Source organism: Megascapheus bottae, chromosome 15, assembly GCF_031878675.1.
Source record: "Megascapheus bottae isolate mThoBot1 chromosome 15, mThoBot2.hap1, whole genome shotgun sequence".
NCBI lineage: Eukaryota > Metazoa > Chordata > Mammalia > Rodentia > Geomyidae > Megascapheus > Megascapheus bottae.
Genome location: NC_143523.1, coordinates 36,741,837 through 36,766,736, shown reverse-complemented (window position 1 = coordinate 36,766,736; position 24,900 = coordinate 36,741,837). Strand labels below are relative to the sequence as shown.

Here is a 24,900-nt window from a genome sequence, read left to right as displayed (position 1 = left end):
GATACTTTACCTAGAAATCCTAGGGTGTTAGATTTTCACCACTATCTCCCAACTTTTTTTTTTTTTTTCTGTTGAGATTGTCTCACAAACTTTTTATTTTTTGCCTAGACTATCCTATCTTCACCTTTCAAGTAGCTGGGGTGAGAAGCATTCAACATTTCAACTCAGCTCCTTTGGGTTGGCTTCAAACTGATTCTCAATCTCAGAATAATTAGGATTACAGGTATGAGTCCCTGGCACCTGGCCGAAAGTGAAGCTTTTCAATGCTAATAACACATTGAACTTTTCTCTGGTGTGTACTGTGTATAAAGTTTCTTAAAACAGTCTGCCCCAGTCACCATTGGTTTATATGATAGGAATCTTAGTCCTTTGTTCTTGAATACTTTAGGGAGTTTTAGAGCAAAGTGAATATGTAATCGAGTTCACTTAAGTTTGAGAAAAGTCAAATCAATCGAAGAATATAAACATTTATTAACCAGTTGGGCAGGATTTGTGATTTTTTAAACAACGTTGTAATAAATCTTTGTCATTATCAGGAACATAACCTATTCAGCAACCCATGCCTATGGTAAAATGAGAAAAAGCAAAGAAAAAAGCAAGTCTAGATTTCTAAGTCCTGAGTATGTGATGGCTTCCATGAAGGGGCTGGTACAACCCTTGCTGTCGCTGCTGCTTGACCCGTACAGTACACTGGAGTATACCCTAGTTTATGATTCTTGTCTTGGCAAGGTATTAGTGCTGTTATTTCACTTGGACATCATAAAAGGGAACATTTGTTTCCCTTTTCCCTATCTGCTCGCTTCTAGTATCACATTCTATTCATTGTGGGCCATTTCATCTTTTGTAAAACTGATAGTCCTCCGTGGCCAAGACTCAGACAGTTGGTGGTGGAGACAGAGAAACAGCCTCTAGTGATAACCACAGTGGGCAGTAGACTCAGCTGATTACCTGACTCATTGTGTTTGGGGGATGAGTATACTCTACCTCGCCTTTTTCCTACTGAAACAAGTTTTTCCTTTTCCTAGCTAAAAAGTAATCAGCAAACATTTTTATACTCTCTACTTAAATTCAATTTCTATCAGACTTCTCCCATTTGATCTGGTTTGTCCCTCTTTTTCTCTCTCCTTGTTTCCTGTTCTTTTTCCCCTCAACCTTCTGAAAACAGGACTCGGCTCTTAGGTCACTTCATTCCTATGTAGTCTGTGTGGATCTCCCAGGACAGGACTGTCAAGAAAGGACATTTTGGGGGCTGCACAGTGTCCTCTTTATGGGAACTTACAAAAGAAACTGTATTCTTAGGTTTTACTGTGAAGTATAACATACCAGCCTTTGAGACAACAGAAATTCCTAGGGAGCTTTTCCCCTTAGAACCACGTTTGCAAATTATAGGACCTGTTGCATAACACCTGTGTGATTTTTAGGTTTGGTTTCTTTTGGCAGTTGGATTTTTTTCAATCCTCTGTAACCCCTCCCCTCCACACGAACTAGGCCTCCGCCACCTGTTAAAGTCATATATATTTATGCAAAATCTCTCAGTGGATTTTAGAATGAATTGGCATGTAAAACTAGCTCCACATGAACCGAAATCAGTTTACCCCTAAGAGATATGAAAAGGTCATGATAGTGTCACCTCACCATGCCCCTTCTGGGACACTAAAGCACGTGGAATTTCCCCTGTGGAAAACCCCATTTTTTTTTAAAGCCTTTTTACTTTTGTGGGTGTTGCCTTGATGTTCATCTTAAAACCATTCTTCAGTTTTACAGGACCAGTCATACTCCAGCTCACACCTACCTTTCAGGGATGGCCCTGGACCTCACTTTATTTTATTTTTTATTTATTTTTTTTTTTGCCAGTCCTGAGGCTTGAACTCAGGCCTGAGCATTGTCCTTGGACTTTGTCAAGGCTAGGCTCTACCACTTGAGCCTCAGCACCACTTCTGGCTTTTTCTATGTATGTGGCACTTAGGAATTGAACCCAGGTCTTCGTGCATGCTAGGCAAGCACTGTACTACTAGGCTAAACTCCCAGCCCCAACCTCACTTTCTCTTAGCAGTAGCCTCATCTTCTTTGGCTGGGTGTAACTTTCAGTACTAGGTCTGTGACTGTGGGGAAGTGAGCATACCTTTATGGTTTCACCTCTTGAGTATATGAAGGCCAATAGACCTGGGTGTTAGTTGAGAGTTGGTGACACTAAGCTCTCTGAGTTTAGAGATGCTCACCAGGTGTGATTGTGGGAGAGATGTTTGGCTGATGCAGTGGAAGGAGCCTATGAGACCTGTTAGACAGGACTAGAAGCTCTAGGCTTATCTAGAAACAGAATGGTATCAACATCTTAGATATTGCCCCTCTGGGTTGTCATTCTCCTGACTGCAGACTTTGCTCCATGCTCCTAAGTTGAATTCTGTTTAATTTAAATTGCACAGTGTGCATTCTTCATTGTTCCAACATTTCTTCCAAAGATTCATCTGTGTTGTTGCTACAGTTCAGCATTCTTTGCATTTGGAAGAAAAAGCTATCAGGAACTTCAGTGTTGTGGTATAAAGAAGTCTCTGTACAGTGAAAAGGAAATACCATTCAGTGGGTTTTGTTTTTTCTTTTGTCTGAGACTGGGACTCAAACTTAATACCTGATTTTTTTCATTGTCATTGGCTGGCATTCTACCCACTGACTAATGATCCAACGCTGTTTTTTTTTTTTTTTTTTTTTTTTTTTTGCCAGTCCTGGGTCTTGAGCTCAGAGCCTGAGCACTGTCCTTGGGCTTTCCTCAAAGCTAGTGCTCTCCACTTGAGCCACAGCACTATTTCCGGCTTTTTTCTATGTATGTGGTACTGAGCAATTGAACATGGGTCTTCATGCATGCTAGGCAAGCACTTTACCACTAGGGCAAACTCCTGGCCCCCAAGCCTGGTAGTTTTAAAGAAGAATGGAGTAGGGGTCTTGATGGATTCAGTCTCTTCCAGAGACATTGCATCTTACAGATGAAACATGCTTCCATGCTATAACTGGAACCCTGAAAAGTAAAGTTAAACTTAGTCCTGTCAAAAAATCAGTATAACAAGGGACTTGCTGGGGAAATTCGTAAAAATTATGACTCATTTGTGCCCTCCAGCCAAAGACCACTACAGATGTATTGGGCAAATTGCTCACTGTAAGAGGGAAGCTACAAAGGCTTTGGGCTTTGATTGGGTAATTTTAAGAAGAGTCTGGAAGTAGAAGGTCTAGATGGACTGTTTTCAGAATGGGAAGGAAAAGTCTGTTAATTGGCTATCTTGGTCGTACTTCACTGTAGGAGCACAGATTAGAGCAAGGCTGACTATGATTGGTAGAGAAGTAACAGTTCCTGTTCGCTTTAGCCAAGAAAGGAGATGTGTGTTGGGTATTTTGTGGGTTTCTCTGTGATCTGTTTTGTCTCTTCTTGTTACGGTCTCAGAGTGCCCTTGTTTGATGTAGCCATTTTATGAGATTGTTTGTGTCCTACAGGAGAGCCATGTGACTCAGCTTGTGTCAGATGAGTTTGGAATAACATCGAGGTCTAGATGTGAACAACAGATCAGATCTTGGATACCAGGGGCTATTTTTTGTTTGTTTTTCAATAAAACTTATAAGACTTTTACTTTTTTTAAAATAAATTTAAATATATTTTGTGAATGTTCTTTACATAAAACTGAGTCAAACTATTCCTGAAGATATTGAATATTCTGAGCAGAAAATCTATTGAGAACATTAACTTTTGGATGTTTTATTGAGGGAGGAGGGGTGTCTGCCTTGAGCAGACTGGTTTTAGTGATTTAGATAATCTTGTGACTTCATGTAGGCCTTTGGCAATTGCTTCATCCTGTTTGACTGTTCTTTCCTTACCAGTTGAATGAAGGCAATGAAAGCAGTGATACAATTTCTTTTCTTCTCTTTCCTTTTTTTTTGGTGGGGGGGGAGGGTGGTGGTTGGTCGTGGGACTTGAACTCTGGGCCTGGCCATAGTCCCTGAGCTCTTCATCTCAAAGCCACAGCACCACCTCCCGTTTCTGGTGGTTAATTGGAGATAAGACTCTCAAGGACCTTTGTGCCTGGGCTGCCTTTGAACCATGATCCTCAGATCTCAGCCTCCTGAGTAGCTAGGATTTCAGGCATGAGTCACTGCTATGGGCTGACAGTAACCTGAACTTCTTAATGGTCCCTTCTAATGTAATTGTTGGATCTACAGTGAGATGGTAATTGCCAGTTTATAGAGCATCTACTTCTGTAAAGGATTCAAGGTGCCCAGTTGATGTGCTTCTAGTCAGATTGTTTTTGTTTTCTCACCTTCGTGACTTAGCCTGTATGAGGAGCCTCAGGTGTTAACTCCTTTTACCTATAAATAAAATAATTTTCTGGAAGGACAGTCTTCATCAGAGAAGAAAATTCCTAGAGATCCTCAGAGGACGTTGCCAACAATCTCATTATGTATGATTCCTCTGAAAGCAGGGTTAGATGAGGCATTTCTCTTGTGGGAGGCCACTTGTGGTTGGGTGTGAAGGGGCAGGAGGACTGCCTGTCACATTCCACATTTTAGACTCCTGGCCTTTCTCATTTAGGTCAGGTATGAGACCTGACCAGCACATGTTTTTCCTGTGTTGTAGTATGGGAAAGCACCTAGCCATTTACTTTTCTCAAGCCCCATTTGCTGCATAAGTACTGCAGCCATGATGAAGTCTTTTCCCTCACTTGCAGTAATGTGTGACTTGTACAGTTTCATGGAAATTTCATGGAATGTCTTTGAGATTCTAATGTAATTTTATCGAAACGTCTGTCCTTTGGATTGGAGATGAAGCTTAGTGTTAGAGCACTTACCTAATGTGTGCAAGGCTTTTCACAGGACCCCCTACACATGCTTTCTTGAAATGCTTTGAAGTGACATGTCACTTTGTTCCCCTGTAATTCTTTAATCTCTTTGGTTTTATAACTGTACTAGATTTTGATACATGGTGGAGCAAATTTTGGCCTGTCATTTACAAAATGGACTTCACTGGTATAATTTTCCTTCTAATACCCCCAGACTCTTTAAATCATGGGGATTTTCGGTTGAGGAGGATTTATGTCTTAAAAACCTTCAGTGTACTGGGGGCTGGTGGCTCAGTGCCTGTAATCCTGCTACTCAGGAGGCTGAGATTGGGGATTGGCGATTTAAAATTAGCCTGGACAGGAAAGTCTGTGAGACTTGAATCTCTAAGTTAACCACCAAAAAGCCAAAAATAGAGCTGTGGCCAAGTGCTAGAATGCCTTGAACAAAAGCTCAAGGTTCTGAATTCAAGCCCTAGGACTGGCACAAAATGAAAACTAAACGCTTCAGTTTGATAATTTAAAAAGAGAAAGGAACAATTAAAAAGTACAGCTTTTCTATGTATTGACAGTTATTTAAACTTATGAAATTTTTTTGAGGTCTCTTTTTTTTGTGGGATTTATTTGTCTTTACTTTGTTCTTGTTAAGGTGAGTGAGATGGAATTCTCCAAGTTTTTTCAGTGTTCCTCTGTTTCTGGCTATCTGGATGAACAATGATTAGGTAGTTTTCTGGCACTCTAGAAAGATGAAGTCTAAAAAGATGATTTTTGTGTCTCCTCTTCTAGGATCTTCCAGTCTCTTACCAGGGGATCAGGTCATGTGCACATCTAACTTTACATCGGCTATTACACCTGCTGTTCAGAAGAGTAGTAATTTAAACAGTGTTGGCTTGTCTGGTTATCTCTTAGTCATGAGTGTTCGTAGGCCCCATACAAGCTCCTTCCCTCAGTTGGCCATATTTGTTGCTTGTACCTTTCCACACATGATTTTTGAGGTAGAGGATCCTCTGGCCCTACCTCCTGGCCATGTCATGATCAAAGACAGCCGAGCTCTATGCCAGTTTCCACCTAAGTGCTGACCTTTGAAACACAAATTTAAATACTTTATCACATCTCTCTTCTGTTTACTGCCTTAGCTAGGACATTCTTTACACTGTTGACTCTAGTGGGACATCCTTCTTTTGTTCCTTACTTTTATGGGAATGCCTCCACAAGTTTGTTGTCTGATGAAAACTTTTAGTAATACCTTCAGTGGATATTTAGGATGTTTGCTTTGTTTTACTTTTATAATCTTGGATTTTTTTTTGTAATCTATTGATGATTATTTAAAACTTGTCACTTTCTGAAAGTGAAATATTTTCTCTATGTGTGACTAAACCAAATGTATTTCAAAAAGAGTCAGTATTCTAAAATGCAATTATAGATCCAATAATGTTGAGCTAGCAACTCCAGATAAGCCTTTTTAGGTTATAATTTTTTAAATTTTAATACACTACTGTATTTTTTGTTTTGAAGTACTGGGGAATCAAACCTGGGATTTGCATGCTGAATAGGTGCTCTATACCAAGTCCCAATCCCATTTTATTAATAATAAAGGTTACAGAAAAGTGTCTTTTGCCTTTTAATATTTTTTTCAGCTTTGGGGCTTGAACTCAGGGCCTGGACACTGTCCTTGGGCTTTCTCAAGGCTAGAGCTCAACCACTTGAGGCACGGGACACTTCTGGCTTTTTCTTTTTTTCATATTTTTTTATTGTAATTTAACAGAAGCGTTACATTATATTCACCACATAGAAGGTGCATTACTTCATGCATTGATACCCTTTCTCATGTCTTGGTCCCCATTTCCCTCCCCCTACCCTGCCCCTCACTTCTAGCTTTTTCTGTGTATGTGGTACCAAGAAATCAAACCCGGGTCTTCATGCATGCTAGTAGGCAAGCACTCTACCATTAGGCCATGTTCCTGGTCCCTCATTTAAAATTTGTCTCCTTCATTTCCAGTAGTAAAATGCATGCTTTATCTAAAAATGACTATTATCTTTATCTTAAATTTGATGAGACTTGCCTGTAAAGAAAAAAAGACTATTTGGATTTGATGTCCTTTCTAAGGGTAGGCTTAAAGAAAAAAAAGCCTGAAATTTGCATGGGTGGAGAGTATTGTTGGTAAATAATGATTTACTAAATCACTTGGGTCTGTGATCTATGAATGGTGATGGTTTATAAGTGGTATGTGTACTTACACCTGCTGTGGTGAGCATGTGTGGTGTTTATACACAGCTAGCATTATGAAGTTACTGCTTACCAAGATTTTTGTAGAAGTCATGTGTGCAGCACTGAAGAATACATTTAGTGTATTTGGTGGTGGTGTGTAGTCCCATGATAATCAAATAGCAATGTCATTGACAGAGCATCAGACATACTCAGAAATATCCAGTGAATGGTTTGGAATGAGGAGTTTGGTCTGGACTAGTTATCTATAATGCCATTTGATATCTTTGGTACCATTTAAACATCAAATGGAGTGCCAGGGTTTCTACTCGAGCATGATAAGTTGTTTTTGAAAAAAGTGTGCCCTCCAAAATCATACAGTATAAATAGCAACACTCCAGGCACAATGAGTTTGAGTCACACCACTTATTCAAGCTATGTGATATGGCTACTAGAGAACTAACCAGTTTTTGCTCCCTTTTTCAACAGATTAGCAACTTTGAAATGGAATGCCCATGTTTGAATTGTCTTTTGGCCAGAAACTTGACCTTGATAGCTGGAAGATAAAATATGGTTCTTGTTCTTGAGGTTTATCTAGACAAGAATCTTTGGTCTTTTTCTCCTTCCTTCTTCCTCCTCTTCTTACATCACTTTTTTTCTTTTCCTTCCCCTTCTTCTGTCCTTTCTCCTTTCCCATTGGTGCCCCTTCCCTTGTCTTTCTCCTCTTCTACCTCCTGTTCTTTCCTTTTCCTCTTCATATGTTTCCTCATTCTCAGAAAGAGTTTATGAATCCCAGATATCCTGCCTCAGTTCTGAGGAGTGTCACGTAGATGATCAGGTCTCTAATGGGCTTATAACATTTTTTTTCCCCTGATGATAAGGGAACTTTGAAAAATAAGCCAGTCTTTATACAGTAAATTTATCAATGTTGCATGCTTTTAGTCTATTGTAGTATATCCAAAACTGTGATCACATTGTTTTTTTTCAGCCTAGGAAATATATAGCGGAACATTTTCACTTGTTCTTAATTATGGCAGTATATTAGTCTATGCTCATGATAAACTGCCATTTATTAGTGCCTATATTAGTTTCCTGTTCCTACTATAAAGAAACTACCATAAATTTAGTGACCTAAAATAAGCTTTATTTTTATTTTTATTTATTTTTTTTGTCAATCATGGGGCTTGAACTCTGGGCCTGGGAGCTGTCCCTCAGCTCTTCAGCTCAAGGCTACCGTCCTATCCTCTGAGCCCCAGCCCCACTTCCTATTTTCTAGTGATTAATTGGAGATAAGAGTCTCACATTCTTTATATCCAGGTTGGCTTTGAACTGCTATCCTGATCCTCAGATCTCAGCCTCCTGAGTAGCTAGGATTACAGGTATGAGCCACTGTGCCTGGCAAGCTTTTTTTGTGTGTGCCAGTCCTTGGGCTTGAACTCTCGGCCTAGGTACAGTCTCTGACCTTTTTTTTGGTCAAAATTAGTGCTCTACCACTGGAGTCACATCTTCATTTTTGGCTTTTTGATATTTTATTAGAGATAAGTAACTCATTGACTTGTTTTGCCCAGGCTGGCTTTAATCTGCGGTACATAGAGCTCAGTCTCTGGGATTCTAGAAGTGAGCTTACCAGCACCTTACTCAAGCATACTTCTTAAAGTTTTATATGTTAAAATCCAACATGGTCTCACTGGAATAAAAGCAGTATGGCAAGTCTGTAATCCTTTTCTGGAGACTTGAAGAAAATCTGTTTCTTTGCCCTATCCAAGTTTTGTAGATCATCACTTGAATTCCTTGGCTGGTGGCCCCTTCCTTCATCTCAAAGACAGTGAAGACTAACTGATTAGAGAACTTTCATATTCATCACTCTCACTTTCCATTTTAAAGGACCTTTTCTAGTTACACCAGGTTCATAATCTTATTTTAAGGGAAGTAGATTAGCAAACTGACTTTCATCTGTTCCCTTAATTACACTTAGTGATATAAGTAACCCTCATACAATTTCTGGGAGAGAGAAGACACGATTTCTACTTGATACCAGAGTTGATTTGAAAACACCAACAAGTCATGCCAGGTATGGGAGTGGTTCAAGCCTGTATGTCTTAACTCCTTGGAGATCACAGTTTCTTGACAGCTCAGGCAAAAAGAAGTCCATAACCAGTGGCTAGGCAGAGTGGTTCTCCGCCAGCAACACAGAGGGAGCAGCCTAAGTAGGAGAATTCTGGCTCACTGATACTAAAGGCATGATTCATTGCATGTGCCGGATCCTATAAGCTTGCAACCCTAATTTGACCATTCAGGTCAAGAACTCCATGTGCTGTGTGGGAGGAGCTGGTGACACATAACCCATTCTCCAGAAGTTAATGTTCCAGGAATGACCACCTCTACGTCACAAATGCTGAGGAAAGCTGAGGTATGGGGACAACTAGCTGCTCTTTCTTGAGCCTGCCTACCCTCTTAGCTGAAGGGTACACTTTGTTTCTGCTTTTGCTTCACTTTGCACCAATAAACTTGCTCCTAATTAGGTCTTCTTTGTGTGTCTATTCTTGAATTCTTTTTGTGGCAAGACCAAGAACTTTCTGTCCTTACACCTAGCAACGGGAACTCACTAACGTCTTTTCGTGAGCCAGTAGCCAGGAGAATCTCCCTAGCCTGGAGCAAATGACTTGTTTTTCAGTTCCAGTGAGCCAGTTTCCCTACCCTCTGCCCTTTTTTTTTTTTTTTCTTCCTTTCCCTGACAGTTTATCTGATCTGTACTGGACATGTGAATGATTTTGTTCCAGCCATTTATTTTATTGGTGGTTGGAAGATCCAGGGAACAATGATTTTTCTCACATACACTTGTCCCAAATATCACCTGATACTTTGTAGTCACCCAAGAGAATAAGGCAGCCTCCCAGTTAGCTTGTCTTAGAATATGAACTTTGGGAGGGTCAGGTTTGCTGAGAGACCAGAAGCAGAACTCTGGAGGTAATTCTAGTTTCCATTGGGGAGCTTGGAACCTTAGGATGCCAAAGCTAGGGAACTTTGATCTTCAAGGTTGTTGTCAGTCTTGGGCCTTGGGGAAACCCAAGAGGTTCTCAGCCTCAGGTTAATATGGCATTGGGCCAGAATGTGGATAACCCTAGGTTGCCAAGGCCAAAAGGGTGTTTGTTCAGAAGGGTCACGCTGACCTTAGTAACAAAGAGGCTAGGACTTTAGGACACTGGTTCTTCTTCCATAGCCACCCAGCTTCCTCTAGGAGGGATAAGTCCCCTACTAAGGTTTAAATCCTGCCCTCCTTTTTGTCTCTTACACACCAGGGAAGATTTGGTAGATCATGATCTCTCAAACATTGGAAGCAGATACCCACAAATACCCTTGGGAGAGAAACTCTAATTCATTTCTGTAATGTTGCCCAGCCTCAATATAAATTGGAGGATAGATGGAGAAAATTCTCCTTGAAATGATAGTATTACATTGCACTATAACCCTACAAGTAGATTTTTTTTAAAAAAGGCAAACAAAGCATGTGGTCCAAGGTGCCATATACACAGATCTTTATGTCCTTTATGGACAGGCCTAACTATGCCATCTGTGTTCTCAGAGGCGATACAGACTGTCCAACTCCTGAGCCTCAGACCCTTCCTGCCGTAAGTACATGCCATTTCATGTCCCATCACCTGAGGTGGTTCCTTCTCAGGTTCTGGGATGCTCATTATTCTACCATGCCTGTTCAACTCCAATCTGCCCTACATATACATTTATTCTAAAAGGCAGCCAAAAATCCTTTAAAAAGCACTTAATAATCACTTTCCAGAAGGACTTATCGTTTAGAGAACATTTTACTAGGCAGTCAGCTTCAACTTTTACACCTTGTTACTGATTAAAGTCCTCAGACCCAACTGTTAAGTAGAGCCTTCATAATTGTTCACAACCAGAATCAAGCAAGAAGAGGAAAGACAGAGGGCACAGAAGGAAAGATGAGACCAAAGGTTGGATAAAGTCAAACTTTTGGCAGCACTCCAAGAGCCATGCTGCAACAAAGTCATCTGAGAAGTATTACCCGGAAGGCTCCTACTTGAAAGGGGTTACTTTAATTGCAAACAGGTTGGGCTTTGGAGAAAGGAAAGCCCTCAAGGAATGACAGCCTGAAGCCAGGGAATATTCCTATACCTGTGGCTTCTTTAAGCAAGTAGACTCAATAGCTCAAGGTCAATAATCTGGGGATAATAGCTGCCACCTCTCTAATTGTTGAGAAGGCCAAAGTTGATATTGGATTAGATCCTTTCACACCTTACCATCAGGAGACTTGGTACTTGTCAAAACTTAGAGTTAAACACTATGGAGACTAGCTAAACACTATGGAAACTAGCTATAGCTGATCTGGAAGGGGTCTTACCAGATTGTGTTATGCATCCTAACTGCAAATAAAGATAGCTTGCCTTTCTGCAGTTTACCTTTCTGTAGTAGATAGTGGTCATTAGTTAGAACAAGGTAACAAAGGAGCCAGTAAGTAGGAGAATCAAGAAGGTTATAAAGTAAGATAACTTTTTTTTTTTGCCAGTCCTGAGCTTGAGCTCAGGGTCTGAGCACTGTCCTTAGACTTTATTTTTGCTCAAGGCTAGCACTCTACCACTTGAGCCTCAGTGCCACTTCTGGCTTTTTTTCTATGTATGTGGTACTGAGGAATCGAACCCAGGTCTTCGTGCATGCTAGGCAAGCACTCTACCACTAGGCCAAACTCCCAGCCAAGATAACTTTTTTTAAAATTAAGAAGTTCCTTGAAAAAAGTTGAATGAACATAAGGCTTTGTTCTGAGTATAGAATTGTTCCAAAATGGAAATTGACAAGTAGGGGCAAGCCACAGAAGGTAAAAGTATGTTGCAGAAGGAACTGGACATGCTTTGTGATGAGATAAAATTGCTTGGAAACCCAGCACCATCTTCATAAATTCATGGAAAACTCTGAGGCCAGACTAGCAGTACCAAGGCAAGGGAAAATGAGGGCTTCAAAAATCTCCCCTATAAATGGTGGTCTATGAGTTCTTTTTGCTTCTAGGATAAGCATTTGCAACGCTTGGGATGACTAGATCAAGCTCATCACATTGTTCTGTTCTCTTATACCACCATAGTTTGGGTTATCTCTAATATATAGCCAGGAAAAGATGGACCTATAGGAAGGGCCATCACTCCTGCTCAGCAGGAAGTACTTTCTGAAGAAAGACCCCTACAGCCCTTCTCCCTTACAAGATTATAAGGGTCTACAGTATACTCCTGGAGAGGGGAATGATATGGGAGTTTGAGAGTTATGCAGTCTAATGGCTATGAATGATAGCTTTGATTCTTTTTTTAAGTCATTCTATACCAATTAAATGATTTGTGACTTACAATAAGGTCTTCCTAGCTTGTCTTTGTAGCCTATAGGAAATGACAGTCTTGGTCTTAATATTCAAGGCCAAGAATTCTCTTGTCTGATGTGAGGGAGTAATTGATGACACATACCCAAGTTATGAAAGTTAATGACACAGTCCACTTTTCTGGGAATGATCCAGTTTTACAGTTCCTTTCATGAAACCTTGAGGTCTTGGGATACGACTTAGCTACTCCTACTTGAAGGTGTCTGCCCTCTCATTAGAAGGATATATCTTGTCTGTCTGTCATTTTTTTTTTTTTTGGCAGTCCTGGCGTTAAACTCAGGGCCTGGACATTGTCCCTGAGTCTCTTTTCCTCAAGGCTAGAGCTCTGCCACTGGAGCCACTGCACCACTTCCGGTCTTTTCTGTTTATGTGGTATTGAGGAATGGACCCCAGGGCTTTGTGCGTTCGAGGAGGCAAGTACTCTACTACCAAGCCACATTCCCAGACCTATTCCCTTTATTTTTGCTTGGCACTAATAAAGCCATTTTCTGTTTTAAGACTGCTCTATTCTTTTTCACACTTGACTTGTTTTTCATACAAGACCAATAACTTTGTGAGCTCTGAGCCTGGTGCTCCAAATCTAAGAAAATACACTGGTGTCCTATTGAGACACTAGTTGTGTAGATTCCAATGAATGGCATTTCGATAGACACTTTATGTTTATGTTTCTGGTAAATCCATGGCCCACCTTTATGTATGAAGTCCTTCAAAGTGATTATTTTAATATGCTTGTTAAAAATGTACAAATTATTACAACCCTAGTTTTGACGGAACTTGGGAGAACAGAAGGCAAATTTAATACCAAAGAGGAATTTTGAGAACTATGTACCTTTGACGTATTCTTCTTAAGACTGTTAGGTCCCATCTCTATATTACATTCCCTCTACCTTTTGGAATAGGGACTTTTGGTATGTATTTGTTAAGCAAATGTATAAAGAAATGTATAAAGAAATGAGAGTGTACACGAGGCAAATGTATAAAGAAATGAGTGTGTACATGTATGTACTGTTTCATGAAGTGCATATTTTATTTCCATTTCTGTATTAGTTTTCAATAGATCTCTTACCAGACTTACTAACAATTATTTTGGAAGCTAAGAGCTGCTATAATACATACTACTTCAATGTTTCTGAATTTGGGAACATATATGTAAACATTAAAGACGTACTTGAATTATTTTTAATTTTTTTTTGTCAGTCATGGGCTTGAACTCTGGGTCTGGACACTGTCCATGAGTTCTTCAACTTAAGGCTAGCTCTCTAACCCATTAAACCCCAATGCCACTTCCAGTTTTCTGGTGGTTCTTGGACATAAGAGTCTCACTGATAGTGCCTGGGCTGGCTTTGAACTGAAATCCTCAGATCTCAGCCTCCTGAGTAGCTAGGACTACAGGTGTTAGTCACCACACCCACTGGTAATAACTTTTTAAATGGGAGGGAGAAAGACTCAGAATATGTATCTTTTAAAATTAGCATTCAGAATTAAGATGGGCACTGGTAGTTCATGCTTGTAATCCTAGCTACTCAGGAGGCTGACATCTTAGGACTGCAGTTCAAAGCCAGTCCAGGCACTAAAAAGTTCATGAGATTCATCTCCAATTATTAGAAAACAAAAAGTGGCGATATGGATCAAGGGGTAGGGTGATACCCTTGAGCTGAAGAGCTCAGGGACAATGCCCAGGCCCAGAGTTCAAGTCCCATGACACACACACACACACACACAAAGAAAAAAGAAAAATAATTATTACAAACTCTCCACAAATTTAGGTAGTTGCCATTGGTAACTTACTTGCTCTAATTATTTTTTAAAAATTAACTTAAATGTTTTTTAGTCTCTTACTCTTGTAGTCAGACGTATTTTAGAAGGAAGATGCTCTTGGTAAGGGTGGGATGTGTTAATTTCCTAAGTTATTTCTTAACAAGTACTACCAACTGGGTGGCATAGAGCAGCAGAACCTACCTACCAGTCTGACAGCACAATATTAGTGAGGACATGTTCCTTTCTGAGCCTTCAGGGGACAATTATTCCTTTCTGGTAGCTCCAAGTGTTGTGTGGCTTGCAGCTGGAGCTCTGCAATCCCTGCACATCATCACACAGCCACACTCTTCCTGTGTTTCTGTTTTCCTTTCTTATAAGGACAGTGGTCATGTTGGATTAGGTCCCAAGCTAATGACCTCATCTTAACTGATTATATCTCAAAAGACCTTTCCAAATAAGGAAATCTTATTTCCACATTTCCAGGTACTTCCACCTATCTGTTTTGAAGGACACAGTTTATTCCATAATAGGAAATAGGGGTATGAAAAAAATATTAATGGAGCCATAGGCTAATGTAACATTGCCTATGAGTTGGAACAGCTAAATACTTTACAGGTTTTTTGATCTGTTTGAACAGTAAAACAAAATGTGTTGATGAAAGAGCCTGTTTAAGAGCCTGTGTCTACCCAAGATCAAACTTTGCCAGCAAATGGTTTCAGATCATCTTAGATGACTAGTTTCCAAACAAGTCTTTTGGATTTTGTTATGTTGAAAATATGAAGGACGTGTAACAGATTTCTTCCTTAATTCCTAAAAAGCTTTCTGGGAAATTCTATCTGTAGAGAGTTATTGCTCACATACTATATAGTTTCAATCCCCTATTATGCCACCTAATCTGAAAAGTCTCTATTTTCCACCACATACACAGTCTCAACCCAGGATATATTTGACCATTGTACTCTCATGTCCGACTAACCTTTACAGTGCAAAACCTTCACAGTCAAAGTTAATCCTTTTCAGAAAGTTAAATCTTTTCTCACTCCTCCTCCACTGAACACCAAAAATTCTCCAAACATAAACAACCCTCAATTAACTAAGCCAGCTTTTTGTTAAGCTAAAGCGCTGTGTCTTTCCACTCTTCATAAGCTTGGGCTTCCAAAGCCAGTGGCCAAACCCACACTTTGAGCAAGCAGATTCCTGAGCAGGCAGCAAATGAATAGACTTCAACTCTCTGCCATGAAAGTATGCAATGAACAGACATGGCTTTGAAGCTGTAAAGTTAGGGAACAGTTTGATTAAATCACTATGTCTTTGCTGAAGGAGCATCCCAGCTAAGATAGTACCAGATATTTTTCCAGTAAGTTTACTGAGATAAAACTGGAATGTCAAAATGACCTGAGGTGGTGGTGGACAGCCTATCTGTGAGATAGGCTATTTGTGAAATAAGATGGGGGAACATTTGGTCACAGGATACTTGAAATATAATAAGTGAGGCAAAAGGATAATAGTGTGCATTGTGTACAAATGCTTAGGGTGCATGAAGCAGTGTTTTTGGCCTTGAAGATTGTGTGACAGGCCAGTATTTTAACTCCAAAGGCAATTAACATTCCAAGGGCACAGTTTTATTGATTTTTAAAGTATTTTTGATTGTGTGCATGATAGTTCTGTATATTTATACAACGAACTTTATTGCATGAGTGTATTATATTTATATAGCTCTATGAAATAAAATTTTATCCTGAGATCTTTATAGAAGTACTTTCTAGGGTTTTGTCTAATTTTCTTTATCTTAGGGCAGCTTTAGGGTAGAGGGCACAATATTTCAAGGGAGATCCCATAATACAGTGCTTGAGGTTAGTTTGCTCTTGTAATGTAGGGCTGGAGGGTTACCTCTGAGAGTGAACACTGGCTCAGGATATTCTTATCCCATTGTGGAGTTTTAACTTTAAGGGGTTTTAACCTTGGCTTTGTGGCATAAGCTGTGATCTGATTCCTCTGTGTAGGAGGTGGGTATAGACATGGGTAATAGGTGCTTTCTTGTAACAGATTTGACTTTGTATTATATGTTAAATAGAAGTTGGCTAAGAGTCTGGGAATCTAGGCAAGTTTTTCTGGCTAAGTGGTCTCATGTCCCTCTTAGTCCAGTTGCCCTTGACTGTAAGGTTTTGGGGAATAGCCAATACTATTTGAGCATGATTGGTATGAAGTCCAGTGACCATTGTTTTCAGGTATGGGGTATGAATATCTTGATCTTTAGGAACATCTCCATATGTCTCAGTATTGAGACTCATGGTGGACTCAGTATTGAGTTAATAGGTACAGCTCAAATTTAGTACAGCAAAGAACTCAAAAGCAAAATCAGTAAAGGAAGCCAGTTTATAGATTGCCGTACCAGGGGAAGCTAAGCTCAAGCTTCAGGATGCACTTACTTCCTCTGTCATTCGATTATAGTCACTTAGGTGAAATGTCGTTGTAGCACTGAGCTCAAGGTTTTTTTTCCTCTTGGGAAGCTGATCACAAAGTCTTTCTCTGCTTTAGCAGGTATCAAAATTACACACTCGCAAAGTTGTGCTTTTCTTATCCTGCATATCATATTCAAGATGCATTCTCTCTGACTTGCTGGTAGCAGACCTGTCCTTGATCATCTTCCCTTACCCCAAGCAAAACTGCCTTTGCTCTGCATCCAAGAGAGGACCAGGGGATGATAGAGTCTGTAAAGTTGAACTACTAAAGCTTTCTGCCAACCCACAGGCACACGCAAGTAGGAGTAGCAATAGCAGAAAGTGGCTCTTTTCTAGTCCTTAAAGGTTACCTGACAGTCATCCATCATTTAGTTACCTGTCTTTTGGGAAAGGAAATTACAGGGTATCTCTTTGCAAAGATGAGTGCTTTGTGGCACTCAAGTTCTGCGTGACAGCACAAATAATGCTGGCTTCGGTTTAAGTTAGTGGCTTCGGAAGCGTGATGCTGCAGCCCTAGGATCAGCGGTGGGCATTGTTACTGGATTGTTGAGGTTAGGTATAGGACTTAAGCGATCTGGAGCCAGTCCAGGGTTTGCGTGGGAATTGTAGTCTTCTGTTCTGAGTAGCTTCAGGTCTTCAGCAAGTTTCCTGATCTCTGTGAACTCATTTCTGTGCATCTGATGAGGAGCTGATGTATGGAAAATTCTGCTGTGGCTCTCTTATTGGGGTTAGGAATATGGCTTAGTGTTAGAGTGCTTGCCTAGCATGCATGAAGCCCTAGTACTTCATACAAAGAAAAAGCCAGAAGTGGCACTGTGGCTCAATAGTAGAGTACTAGCCTTGAACAAAAAGCTCAGGGACAGTACCTAGGCTCTGAGCTCAAGCCACTGGCAAAAAGGAAAAGAAGTAAAAAAAAAAGGAAGTTCCCATGTTCATGTACATTTATGCATATGCATTTGTACTCTACTGCTCAGTATGTGGCATTTCTGTTGCAGTAGTACATACGGTACGAAGCCGTTCCTTCTTTGCCAATTAGTCCCATTCTAAATTGTCATTTTTCATGCTGTGCAAGCGAGACAGGGTTGTCCTTTAGCCAGGTGCCACCTGCACAGATAGATGGTGTTATTTAATTGCTAGGGAGATCATCGTAATCGTCGTCGTATGTCATACAGGACATCGACAGTGGCATTCACCCCCAAATTCCCGTGGCACTTGCAAGGTGGGAGACATTCTAATTGAATGTATTGAATATACTTTAAAAAATCTCTTAACTGTGGCCTCTTTTATGTGGTAGTTCTGATTGTTGAGAGAAAGCAGGAAGGGATTCTTGGTGGGATTAGTATTGAGGCTTCCCTGCTTGTGTCAGAAATTAGAAATAGAAGTTCATGGTTTAGAAACAGTTTCTATAAGGAACAGCTAGAAGGAATGGTGTTCAGTCTAGTCATGTTATCAGTTTCCTTCCGTCCCTCCTCTCTTCCTTCCTTCCTTCCTTCCTTCTTTCCTTCTTTCCTTTCTTTCTCTTTCCCTCCCTCCCTTCCTTCCTTTCTTCCTTCCTTTCTTTCTTCCTTTCTTTCTCTCTTTCCCTCCCTCCCTCCCTCCCTCCGTCCCTCCCTCCCTCCCTCCCTCCCTCCCTTCCTTCCTTCCTTCCTTCCTTCGTGGGTCATGGGGCTTGAACTGGGCCAGGGCACTGTCCCTGAGCTCTTCAGCTCAAGGCTACTGCCCTACCCTTGAGCCAAGCCCTACCTCCTGTTTTCTAAAGGTTAATTGGAAATAAGAGTCTGGGTTCCTTTTGTGCCCAGGCTGGCTTTGAACCTTGATCCTCAGATCTCAGCCTCCTGAACAGCTAGGATTACAGGTGTGAGCCACGGCACCCAGCCTGTCAGTTTCTAGTCCAGCCAATGTCCAAAATGAGACCAACTGGCTGAGAGTTTAACATTCTTTGCTTAATTTTTTGTCCTTTGTCTATTTGTTTTTTATTTCTTTGGGAACACATTGCCCTGTAGTGAAAGATAGAGAGTGCATTCAGTTGCTGTGGCCTTCCTGCTATCCCAGAGGTCATTTTGTCACAGAGCTCCCCCTGTTGGTTATTGAGAACTCTGGTAACCAAGAGGGCGCTCCCATTTCCCAAAGCCCTGCTGTGAGATCTCTGTTCTTTAGGCTTTACTTTGCCCCGGGGCCAGGATTGGGAACCCCTAAGTTGTTGAGGGTCCATCCATAAAGGTGAAGAGAGGTCTATAATTAACAGAGGTTTTGTTTGAAGAACATCTCTCCTCAGAGCAGTCAGTTATAACTGCTCCCCCGCCCCACCCCGCCCAAAATGTGGCTTTTGAGCCCAGTTACTACTTTGGAGGTAGTTATTTTATCCACTTGAAGATCATGTATTTAAGTTAATCAGTGATGTGAACCACAGACACAGGACAACTGAGGTGACATTGTTCTCCTTGTATATAGCTGTTTATTCTTACAAATGTGTATGCTTTGAGACTTTGTTAGGTATTGATCTGTTCTGTGTTCTTTTTCTCTATTACTTGTACATCTGAGATCTATTCTGCTTCTCTCTTAAATAAAAAAATTTTCCCTAATCTAGAATACAGAAATGGTTATATATTCATAATTTTTCCTTTCCATTAGATCCATTAGCATGACAATATTAAAATCACAATTTTTTTTTTTTTTTTGCCAGTCCTGGGCTTGAGTTGAGGGCCTGCGCACTGTCCTTGGATTTTCTCAAGGCTAGAGCTCTACCACTTGAGCCTCAGCACCACTTCCGGCTTCCTATATATGTGGTACTGAGGAATTGAACTTGAGTTTTCATGCATGCTAGGCAAGCACTTTACCACTAGACCAAACTCCCAGCCCTAAAATCACAATTCTTATGTATGTGTCATTTTTGAGTTTTTTTTCTATTAGGTTAATATCCTGATTTTGTTCTTGCAGTTGTGTTATTTTTGAAATTTTTGATAGAATGCCAGACATTGTGTAGAGTACTATACAATATAGTAGGAAAAACTTGTATTTATGACGGGAAGTAAGCATGCTTCCTCTTCTGTTAGGCCACTAAGTTGGATTGCTTTAGTGTAATCAATAGTTGTGTTTTGTGTTTGGAGACCCAAACACAACTGGTTTACTGGGTTTATTTGGTTGATGGCAGCACGGGCTATAAATTCCTCTACCTGTGAACTGCTGTGCCCCAATTTGAGTGTCTGTTTCACCTTTCCAGTGTTAGGATGGAAGGGCGTCTGTGGCCCTTCTAAGTCACTGTTAGCTCTTTCTCTTGTTCTTTTTTTTTTTTTTTTTTTTGGTCAGATGTGGGACTCAAACTCAGCATGGGCGTTGTCCCTGAGCTCTTCAGCTCATGGCTATCACCCTACCCCCTGAGCCATAGTTGGTGGTTAAGTAGAGATAAGAGTCTCACAGACTTTAGTGCCTGGCCTGGCTTTGAATTGTTATCCTCAGATCTCGGCCTCCTGAGTAGCTAGGATTACAGGCATGAGCCCGGTGGGCCTGGCTCTCCTGTTGTTTGATACAGATTCAGGTAAGTTGTGAGAGCCAGGACCACTTAAACAGACTCTTCTCAGCATGTCTGCCTACTTCCTCCTCTGGTAACCCAGCACTGTCTGCAGTCTGATGTTTCTTGAGCAAGAAAGTTTCCTGCTTTTCTCTGAAGGGCAATGGATTCCTTTGGGGTTTCCTGCCCCGCTCACACATGGACCAATTTTGCTTCACCTGTCAGTTGCAAGTAGCAATAGTGACACTCCCTGGGCCCTAGGGATCAGACTTATCTATCCTGTCCAGAGCCAGTTAATGAGGCCTTTTAAGGAGGACAGGATGAGGGGCGGGGGGGGAAAAGAGAGAATTTACCTGTTAAAATGACCCTTTTGATGTTGAAAACAATCTATTTTGTCATTATTCTACCTCCTTTATAATAGTCATCCTTTAAAGCGAACAGTTTAGTAGTGATACCGCCATTATTAATTTCCAGGACATTTCCTTCACCTCCAAAAGAAAAGCTGGATCTGTGACCTCTTCTTTTGTAATCGGAGCCCTGGTCAGTTATTTATCTCTCTTTGTCTGTACGGATTTGCCTATTGTAGATGTTTCATTGGCCTCATATGGCCTTTATGTATCCAACTTCCTTAAGTTAACAAAATGTTGAATGACATTCACTGTTATTTCACAAATGACTTGAATGATGTTCAGTCTACGCCTTCATCAGTGGATGGACCTTGGGGCCGCTTCCACCACTTCATTATGAATGATGCTACTATAAATACTTGTGTACCAGTTTTATGGGGGAACGCGCGCACACACACACACACACACACACACACACACACACACACACACACACACACACACACACACACACACACACTTTTTCCCCCTAAAGATAGCTGAGGGACTGCAATAAGCCCTTTCTATGAGTTGTTCTGATATGTCTGTTTTACCAAGTCAGAGGGATGTGACATTATTTACACTTTACAAAAGAGAAAGCGGTGCCTTGGAGAGGCCACACAGTGCCGCTGGAGTCAGAGAATTGGAGGTAATCTCAGCTGCCTTACAAACCATGCAGTCTTACTCAGTATGTCATTGTATGTGAACCTCCCTCACAGCTCCGTTTGTTGGTCGTTGACTACTGAGAGAGGTTTATAAATTTAATGGAAGCATCTAGCATCTTTTCTAGCAATTTCTCATTGTTCTGTATCCAAGTAGAAATGATCAATAGATTCATTTTGAACTAGGCATTCCTGAATTCACATGGTCAGACCTGTATGTGTTTCTGTGCACAGGAGGATGCATGTCTGTCCTCTGTGGATTGCTGTTGGAACTGGAAGGACCAACCAGCCTTTTCCCTAAAATTGGCCTCAGAGGCACTATTGCTTGATAAAACTTGTTACCAGTTTGGTTAGTGCTTTAATTTATTTTCCCCCTTCTTGTAAGCTTGTATGTGGAGGAAGGATTAACTAGACTGGTGCTTCTACAGACTGATGTGCAGTATTGTAATTTGCAAGCCTGTCATTGGAATCCTTTCCTTAACTTTTACATTAGAAGTAGTTTATACTTTTTCTCTGACACCCTCCCCTATTGTCTTGTGTTGACAAAGCCACTGGTATGACCAACATTTGAGCAAATCTTGCTATGAATCAAGAGTCATCAATCATGAAGATTCCCTTAAACACTAAGCATCTCTCTCCAAATGATGACTATGTTATTGTTGGTACTTCTGATGAAATACAGTTGAGAATAAACAAGGTTTTATTTGTTTACCTGACGGTGTGTTTGGTGCTTTCTGATACACTGTAGTGTGGTTTCAAATACTACTTCGGACTAAGATCTAAAGGTCATTGAAATTTGCAGCGTATGTGGCTAGATAAAAGAAAAGTAAATTTAAACAATTAGCATTATATATACAAGTATAGTCTTAAATATTTAAAACAATAAACAGATCTTACCCAGTTTCTTAAGCATTAAAGCTTCAAGATATTACCATGTTAGGATTTCTTGTTACTAAAACATGTCAGTTAGTCTAAAAGCTACTTTTGAAGCCAGTGTAAATTTGTTCAACTAGTTAATCACATGACCTTTCTCCTGACTACATATATTCTTTCCCTACAGTAAATTTCAAGTAAATTTTTGCCTGCTATTTCTTGCTTTAGAGAACTGTTCTGTATTGTAGACTTGACAAATCACACGATGCACCATTCTGCATGATTTTGATTTTGGCTCTTGGATTTTCTCATGAGCAGTGGAATTCTTTTTAATACTAGCCCCCAAATACCACTGGCACCAGAATAGAGATGCTGTGCAGTCGTAGTAAAATCTCTTATCCCAATGATCATGATAACAATTGATTTCATTATCTGTATAAAATACACTCGTATAGATTAAGGATATGTACGTATGTGATAAATCAGAAGAAAATATTTTTGTAAGAATTGTTTATCCCAGAGGACTTGTCAAATAGTTTCTTCCCTGTCCAACTCTTAACTTGCTTTCTGGATTTTTATTAGGATGGGGAAAGATGACAGAGACAACTTTGTGATTTAATCTTTACATTAGTAGACATTGCGTGATTACTGCTGGGTAGACAGCAGTGTGCCGTTAAGTAGGGACACTTATAAGAACATTTTCCAGATTTCTTTGTATTAAACATAGCAATTAGATCTTTACTGCACATAAGATAGACTTTTTACAAATTTCCCTTATATATCCCCAGTTTTCAACTCTATTATATACAAAATAGGGAGAAAAGTTCCTTTCTTCTCAAAGTTGGCGATATCTTTGTTTTCCTTTTCATTTGAGAGGTTTTAATTATAGGTAAACTTTTCATTTTTTATTTTGGCTTCTAGATTGCAGCTTTAACTTTGAATTTGGCTCTTACGGCACATGCTGATATTTTTACGCATATCAGACAAAACCAGAAGAGATTTTATGAGGTCTCTTTATCTTTTCTCTGCCTTTTGTCAAGCCTAAATTCTCATGCTTGCAAATAGAGCTAGGCCTGGTTTTTTGGAACTTACATTGCCATATACCAGAATCTTTCCTAGTTTATTTTAGTCAAATAAATTCATAGGAGAGGTCTTATGTTTTACAATATAAATCAAAAGTTGTATGATTGGGAAATAAAAAACCAAGACTAAGATAAGGGTTGAACTGGGAAATACCTGCAGCAGTAATAAATTATCCCTTAATGCTTTGCTATGATACATGGTTCATTCTTGATAATTAAGTTTTCCCATGGTGCCTATCTACTATATTTGATACTGTTTCAAAGAACAATTTCCTTGAGGCTTTATTTGACACAGCATTTGTCTTGTGTGTTCATTTAAGTGTTGTTTCCTAACACCAGCTGTACCAACTTGACAGCCCCCAAGAACAGTATAGAAAACGTGGCAGGCGCTTAGCTAAAGGGATTTGGATGGACTCTGTTAGGCCATGCTTTCCCTTTGAATGCTCCTGTAGAACTGCTGGATAAGCCCTGCCCTAGAGCTACTTTGATGGAGAGTCTGGAGTGTTATATGTTATAGAAACTGAGGCATGGAGCACAAGAATAGAGGAAGCTGACTGATAGGAACCAAATTTAAACCACCATCGTCTAAGCTAGAAGTGGTTGTCGGGCCTTCATAAAATTTTTTACCAAAAGGTAAAAAATGTTGATTCCTTGGTATCACATACACAGAAAAAAATCTGGAAATGGTGCTGTGGTTCAAGTGGTAGGGTACTAGCCATGAGAAAGCTCAAGGACAGTGCCCAGGTTCTGAGTTCAAGCCCTATGACTGGCAAAAACAAAACAAACCCCTGTCATCTGCCCTCACCTTTTGTAATAACTCACCATCCACTGATTCCTTATAATTATGTCTTAGCTCTTTGGTGTAGTTCATTCTGGAAGCTCTGTCATGAACATTCTTAAATATATCTGCATTTTTTTTTTTTTTTTTGCCAGTTGTGGGCTTGAGCTCAGGGCCTGAGCACTGTCCTTGGACTTTCTCAAGGTTAGAACTCTACCGCTTGAGCCTCAGCACCATTTCTGGCTTTTTACTATGTGTGTGGTACCGAGGAATCGAACCCAGGTCCTCGTGCATGCTAGGCAAGCACTCTACCACTAGGCCAAACTCCCGGCTCCTATATCTGCATTTTTTGTTGTTGTTGTTGTTCCCTTTTGGCCAGTCCTGGGGCTTGAACTCACGGCCTGTGCACTATCCTTGGGCATTTTTTTCCTCAAGGCTAGCACTTTGCCACTTGGGCTACAGGGCCATTTCCAGTTTTTTCTGTGTATGTGGCACCAAAGAATCTAACCCAGGGCTTCATACATGCTAGGCGAGCACTCTACCACTAGGTGATGCACCCAGCACCTCTGTATTGCTTTCTAAATGCTCTATCAACTGCTAAGAATAACCTAGACATATTGTATTTATTACAAATGAGGGATACCATTCAGCCTATGTTTCTTTGGGTCTGGCTTGATTCGCTTAATGTAATTTTTTCCAGGTCTTTCCATTTCCTTACAAATGGAGCAATATCATTCTTTCTGATGGAAGCATAGAATTCCATTGTGTATATATACCATATTTTCTTGATTTGTTCATCTAGGTTGATTCCATATCTTAGCTATGGTAAATAAGGCTGCAATGAACATGGTTGTGTTGGAAGCTTTAGTGTGGCTTTGTTTGTGCTCTTTTGGGTGAATGCTCGGGAGTGAGGCATTGTTGGGTCATAGGGGAGTGGTCTAGCGAAATTCTTTCAGTGCCATCCTAAAAAAGTGAA

At 40.3% G+C, this 24,900-nt stretch overlaps 1 protein-coding gene across 1 annotated transcript in view; it reads left to right on the top strand.

Moving 5' to 3' along the window:
• Ccdc6 (coiled-coil domain containing 6) overlaps positions 1–24,900 on the top strand; it is a 97,023-nt gene that overhangs the window by 24,036 nt on the left and 48,087 nt on the right. The gene's annotated exons all lie outside the window — the stretch shown is intronic.